At 44.4% G+C, this 7500-nt stretch overlaps 1 protein-coding gene across 1 annotated transcript in view; it reads right to left on the bottom strand.

The window, feature by feature from the left end:
* Window positions 1–7500, bottom strand: part of clcn2a (chloride channel, voltage-sensitive 2a) — a gene marked incomplete at both ends in the record, with an annotated part of 74703 nt that overhangs the window by 31216 nt on the left and 35987 nt on the right. The window lies entirely within an intron of this gene.

Here is a 7500-nt window from a genome sequence, read left to right as displayed (position 1 = left end):
TATTTCATAGTTAGATGACCTGTGTACATACACAGATAGACTTCATATTTAGATAACTTGTACCATACATTTGCAGCTCCTCTCGATCGCACACTGTGCCCTGCACTGTGTCATGTCACCTTGCTACGGTGCTCTCTACAGGGCCAGAATAACAGATAGGTTGAGTCTACTGAATGGCCTTCCAGTGTGCGTCAAGACAATCTGATGTGCGTCAAGACATGTAATCTGATGTGCGTCAAGACATGTTATCTGATGTGTGTCCTATAAGTGTCTTTGAGTTTCTGTTCAATGTATGTAAGCCTGTGTATCCATCCGTGAATATACAAGAGTGCATCTCTTGGCCAAGATCTATGTTCAATACATCATATCAGACGACTTCTTCTGACTCCTGGCTCCATCATTTCATTACAACTGGTTTTCCTTCAAGTGGTTCACTGTTTACCTTTTGGCTCTGGAATTTCATCCTCCATCAATTGGCGACACGAAGAACGGATATCTACAAACAGCTCGGTAAGTTGAATTAAATTTAATAATTCCTTACCTAACTGTTTGTCTGATATAAAAGAACCTAAGTTAGTATTTTGTGGGTTTTCTTGAGACAAAAGGGGGACACCCCAATGTAAATAATACAGATAACCTCAGGACCATTACAAACTCTCTTGACAGGCTGTATTAGGCAGTGACCTGGATGGTTCAGTGGTAGCTGCAGAGCAAGAGAGCCTGAGAAGCGTTATCACATAATTTGCCTCAAAAAGGCCAAAAGGCTGCATAGCAGCGACTAGAATAGTCCAGTTTGGAAACTGCGGCAAGATGAGCTCTCTTTTTCAAAGCCAAAAGGCTGCATAGCAGCGACTAGAATAGTCCAGTTAGGAAACTTCGGCAAACACGTGAGAGAGACTAGGCAATAATTGATACGGTCTGAAGGAACCCCACAACTATACTAATGAAACCAAAAGCATTATAAACAGCAAAAGTGAACAAATTCATACATTTCCAAATCCATACATTTCTTAAGAGCCAAAAAATTAAAGGAGTACAATAATTATAAAATATGGAAGTTCGCAATGAAGTATTCCTAACTGTTTGTCAAACTAACAAATAACATCTGGGAAAAGAACAAATGATCTGTCACAAGTTTTTTTGATTCACAGACAAAACGGGCTCAGTCAGAGCCCTGGACAAGGCCTCCGCCCCAACAAGGAGGTCAAGCGAGATATTGCAGACCCAAAACTACAACCAACGCCAACATTCCCTGGAAAAAGCACCTCCACCCCACTAAGGAGGTCAAGTAAGATACAGGAGGACCCAATACTACATCCAGCAAAATTCCACACAACCATCCCTACATCCAGCTGGTAAGCTCATTCCAAACGCACACACAACAAGGACAGATGCCAGTTCCAGAAACACAGGCCCGAAGGGAAATAGAAAACATAAGATAAGAAAAGCTGCAGCTATTCTCTCTGCTCCTCACCCGCTTTTGAGACAAGAGTTCTGAAACCCTGAGCGCTTAAATAGAAGCATGAAGATGACACTGATATATACAATATAATCTAGATGGTGTGTTGACTCTGTGACAGAGAATCTAGATAATGGGTAAAAATCAGTCCAAATGTGGGGAACCGGAACCTTGTCCACTGCCAAAGGCGGAACGCTTGAGGGCGAGAGATATTCGCAAACAGCTCACAAAAGCCAAGGTCCCTTTGGTACCACCGGGTTCATGTGCCGACATAGTCCGTTTGCAACTTGGAGAAAACTATGTCATACCTTTCACCCATGACCTGACTAAATGTAGCCAGGGACTCTGGCCTATAGGAGGCTCATTTGATAAAGACAAAATGATGTACATGCAGACTGCAGCCAGACAGTCAATCAACCTCGGCTGGTCAGAGTCTTATGTTACAGAATGCATAAGAGGATGGAAGCGGGTAGCTAAAAAGCACCAGCCTCCCCAAGGCAACACAATTAGAGTGCCTTGCTCTGATGTTAAAAAGAATAAGGCTCTAGCGCCAGAAATGACAGATATGATTGATAAAATTGTCAAAACAACGGCACCCGACAAACTCAGTATAATCATATCTATCCTGGAACTGAAACAAACAGATATAGTCCGGATCTCAGCAAAATTCCCTGAACCGCTCTGATTGTTATGTTTGTGCGCCCATCCCCCGTACGGCTGAAGGGGGCATGCCCCTGATTCCAAGCCCATTCCACGGCCCAGACATGATAGGATGGCTACTGGCCATGCAAATGCTTCCCAATGCCTCCTATGGTGGTAAAGTTGACTGCACATTTGATATATACAACCTCACCCTAGTAACCGCAACTAATTACTGCGGATACACTGTGCGACAGATTAACTTCACCAAATTGGCTAAACGCAGGTCTAGTTTCCCTGCATTGCATCGACCGGTGTTAACTATAAACCCTTCATACGTTCCTGTTGGCAAATACTGTTTCATTCGTTATAGACCAGGTATACCATCACAGTTTTTCCTCGGGAACAGCACATGCGAGCACTACCTTCCGTCTAGCTGTGGTATGTATGAAAACAGAAAATGGTGTCCTGGAATGACCCAGCCATTTTTGCAAAATGTACTGATAAACTCAACCTTAAAACAGGACACCTCGACACCCGCAGTTTTTGTCACGCGTGGGTTATGGATTCCTAGCAGCGACGGTGCAAACACACTAACATCCACAGTATTTATCTGTGGCAATAAAGCTTATGCTTTTCTTCCAACAAATTGGACCGGTTCGTGTTACATTGCTCATCTCATCCCCCACATGTACATTAACGATACACTAATCCACAAGCATGCTTACTATCCCCACCGAGTGAGACGCAACAAAAGAATAAGCGCGAGCACCAAATTCATTTCAGGCCTTCTGCCTTGGTACGGGACTGTTCAAAATGCGCATGAAATTGATCGCCTGGCCGCGGACCTCGAGAATCTGACCGCATTGGCAGAGGCCGGATTTGCGGCCCTCAATGAGGAACAGAAAGCAAACCGTTTGGTAACCATACAGAATAGAGTGGCACTAGATTATGTCCTGGCCTCAACAGGTGGTGTGTGCCATCTTATTGGTCAGGAATGTTGCACCTACATTCCGGACGCATTCGATAATGTTACGCACGTGGGGCAGCACTTGAACAACCTACTCAAAAACATGGTGTCACATGATTCGGCTGCCTCCGAGGGGTGGGACATATTTGATTGGCTCAAACGCACGTTAGGTGCCAAACTGTGGGCTATTTTACAACCAGTATTGGTTACTTTTGTCGTTCTCGTCAGTATGATCGTTGTCGTTCGCTGTGCCATCTCTCTTATTCTGTATTTAATGCGAAAACCGGTACGCCAATGCACAGTCCAATATGTACAGCCCCTATCCGACTCAGCCCCAGTCACGCCCTATGACCTGGCCTGGTCCCCATACTTCATGGAAGACACGGACTCCGAGGAGGATCTTCAAAGCACCGACATCTGACTGCGTGCACAGCCACGTGCATTCTGGGGCTCCAGGATGTTTCCATTCAGCAAATATTACAGTTGATTTGTTCTCTTAAGTAGTTCTCTTAATATAGAATATTACAGTTGATTTGTTCTCTTAAATAGTTCTCTTAAATAGTTCTCTTAATATAGAATATTACAGTTGATTTGTTCTCTTAAATAGTTCTCTTAATATAGAATATTACAGTTGATTTGTTCTCTTAAATAGTTCTCTTAATATAGACTACTACCGTTGATTCGTGTGATTTTGAAATAGTGCATTTGATTTTGAGATGTTCCCCTCTCTCTCTCTCTCTCTCTCCCAAACCCCCCATTTTTAATGTGTTTTATCCACAGAATGTTTATATAGAAATCAGTCACATTGCTATGGAAGGCCATGATTTTAGATAACTATAATTGTATTTAAATTTTCAATGTTGTTGTTACAATTGAAACAGTAACAATAGGAGGGACTGATGGAGAAAATTTACATCACATTAGCCTTTATTTGGACAATCACTAGTTATTAATATATTCATATACATTTCCATTTTAGTTACATATAGTTATGACACAGACATATTTCATAGTTAGATGACCTGTGTACATACACAGATAGACTTCATATTTAGATAACTTGTACCATACATTTGCAGCTCCTCTCGATCGCACACTGTGCCCTGCACTGTGTCATGTCACCTTGCTACGGTGCTCTCTACAGGGCCAGAATAACAGATAGGTTGAGTCTACTGAATGGCCTTCCAGTGTGCGTCAAGACAATCTGATGTGCGTCAAGACATGTAATCTGATGTGCGTCAAGACATGTTATCTGATGTGTGTCCTATAAGTGTCTTTGAGTTTCTGTTCAATGTATGTAAGCCTGTGTATCCATCCGTGAATATACAAGAGTGCATCTCTTGGCCAAGATCTATGTTCAATACATCATATCAGACGACTTCTTCTGACTCCTGGCTCCATCATTTCATTACAACTGGTTTTCCTTCAAGTGGTTCACTGTTTACCTTTTGGCTCTGGAATTTCATCCTCCATCAAACAGTAATTAACTACAAGAGGTCATTATGTCGTCGAGGTTGCAGGATGTAAATTGCCGTGTTTTAGAAACGCATTTTGCCGATGTCTTGTTTCAAATTTATGTTGATATTCTCCATATCCCTGCTGGGTTTCACACATGTAAAATGCCAAATGCAAGGCACTAAGGTGTACCTACTAAGGTGTACCTACTTCTTGAGAGAGAGAGAGAGAGAGAGAGAGGAGGGAGAGAGAGAGGAGAGAGGGGAGAGGGAGAGAGAGAGAGAGAGAGAGAGAGGAGAGAGAGACAGAGAGGAGTGAGAGAGGGAGAGAGGAGAGAGAGAGAGAGGAGAGAGAGAGAGAGAGGAGTGAGAGAGAGAGAGAGAGAGAGCACATAATTTTTCTCTCCATCCACCTCAAATATGGGAATATGGAGACAAAACAAAGTGAGGTCACACGGTTACGAAATTCAACCATTACATTTATAATTTATAATGTATAACTCTGAGCTAGGTCAGCTAAAAGAAGCACTGAACTCGTTTCTCCTCTCTGTGTCTGCGGCCAAACGCCTGGAATTCACTTCAATATCCAGAGCATTCACAGATGTGTCTGTCCCCTGGAGAAGCTGCAAATGTGCCACTAACACGTTTGCTCGATCCATATTTCATAAAGCAGCGGAGACGCGAGATACCTCCCAACTCCATTTGGAAAGTGTCCCGCTTGGAAGCCATGTGTCACATGGTGCATTGAGGAGAACATGATCACATTTGAGGAGGAACCACGAGAGGAGGAGGAGAAACCACAGCGAAGGAGAAGAGAGAGAGAGATAGGGATAGCGATCAGTCAGTCAGACTGTGTAGCAGGCATCACAGTAGATCAGTCAGTCAGACTGTGCAGCAGACATCACAGTAGATCAGTCAGTCAGACTGTGCAGCAGACATCACAGTAGATCAGTCAGTCAGACTGTGTAGCAGACATCACAGTAGATCAGTCAGACTGTGCAGCAGACATCACAGTAGATCAGTCAGTCAGACTGTGTAGCAGACATCACAGTAGATCAGTCAGTCAGACTGTGCAGCAGACATCACAGTAGATCAGTCAGTCAGACTGTGCAGCAGACATCACAGTAGATCAGTCAGTCAGACTGTGCAGCAGACATCACAGTAGATCAGTCAGACTGTGTAGCAGACATCACAGTAGATCAGTCAGTCAGACTGTGTAGCAGACATCACAGTAGATCAGTCAGACTGTGCAGCAGACATCACAGTAGATCAGTCAGACTGTGCAGCAGACATCACAGTAGATCAGTCAGACTGTGCAGCAGACATCACAGTAGATCAGTCAGACTGTGCAGCAGACATCACAGTAGATCAGTCAGACTGTGTAGCAGATATCACAGTAGATCAGTCAGTCAGACTGTGTAGCAGACATCACAGTAGATCAGTCAGTCAGACTGTGCAGCAGACATCACAGTAGATCAGTCAGTCAGACTGTGTAGCAGACATCACAGTAGATCAGTCAGACTGTGCAGCAGACATCACAGTAGATCAGTCAGTCAGACTGTGCAGCAGGCATCACAGTAGATCAGTCAGACTGTGTAGCAGACATCACAGTAGATCAGTCAGTCAGACTGTGCAGCAGACATCACAGTAGATCAGTCAGACTGTGTAGCAGACATCACAGTAGATCAGTCAGACTGTGTAGCAGACATCACAGTAGATCAGTCAGTCAGACTGTGCAGCAGACATCACAGTAGATCAGTCAGTCAGACTGTGTAGCAGACATCACAGTAGATCAGTCAGACTGTGTAGCAGACATCACAGTAGATCAGTCAGACTGTGTAGCAGACATCACAGTAGATCAGTCAGTCAGACTGTGCAGCAGACATCACAGTAGATCAGTCAGTCAGACTGTGTAGCAGACATCACAGTAGATCAGTCAGACTGTGCAGCAGACATCACAGTAGATCAGTCAGTCAGACTGTGCAGCAGACATCACAGTAGATCAGTCAGACTGTGTAGCAGACATCACAGTAGATCAGTCAGACTGTGTAGCAGACATCACAGTAGATCAGTCAGACTGTGTAGCAGACATCACAGTAGATCAGTCAGTCAGACTGTGTAGCAGACATCACAGTAGATCAGTCAGTCAGACTGTGCAGCAGACATCACAGTAGATCAGTCAGTCAGACTGTGCAGCAGACATCACAGTAGATCAGTCAGTCAGACTGTGCAGCAGACATCACAGTAGATCAGTCAGTCAGACTGTGCAGCAGACATCACAGTAGATCAGTCAGACTGTGCAGCAGACATCACAGTAGATCAGTCAGTCAGACTGTGTAGCAGGCATCACAGTAGATCAGTCAGACTGTGCAGCAGGCATCACAGTAGATCAGTCAGACTGTGCAGCAGACATCACAGTAGATCAGTCAGACTGTGTAGCAGACATCACAGTAGATCAGTCAGACTGTGCAGCAGACATCACAGTAGATCAGTCAGACTGTGCAGCAGACATCACAGTAGATCAGTCAGACTGTGTAGCAGACATCACAGTAGATCAGTCAGACTGTGTAGCAGACATCACAGTAGATCAGTCAGACTGTGTAGCAGACATCACAGTAGATCAGTCAGACTGTGCAGCAGACATCACAGTAGATCAGTCAGACTGTGCAGCAGACATCACAGTAGATCAGTCAGACTGTGCAGCAGACATCACAGTAGATCAGTCAGACTGTGCAGCAGACATCACATTAGATCAGTCAGACTGTGCAGCAGACATCACAGTAGATCAGTCAGACTGTGCAGCAGACATCACAGTAGATCAGTCAGTCAGACTGTGCAGCAGACATCACAGTAGATCAGTCAGACTGTGCAGCAGACATCACAGTAGATCAGTCACTCAGACTGTGTAGCAGACATCACAGTAGATCAGTCAGTCAGACTGTGCAGCAGACATCACAGTAGATCAGTCAGACTGTGCA

This window comes from Poromitra crassiceps (genome assembly GCF_964638095.1).
Source record: "Poromitra crassiceps genome assembly, chromosome: 23".
Lineage (NCBI taxonomy): Eukaryota > Metazoa > Chordata > Actinopteri > Beryciformes > Melamphaidae > Poromitra > Poromitra crassiceps.
The sequence above is the reverse complement of the archived record's forward strand: the minus strand, read 5'-3'. Positions and strand labels throughout refer to the sequence as shown.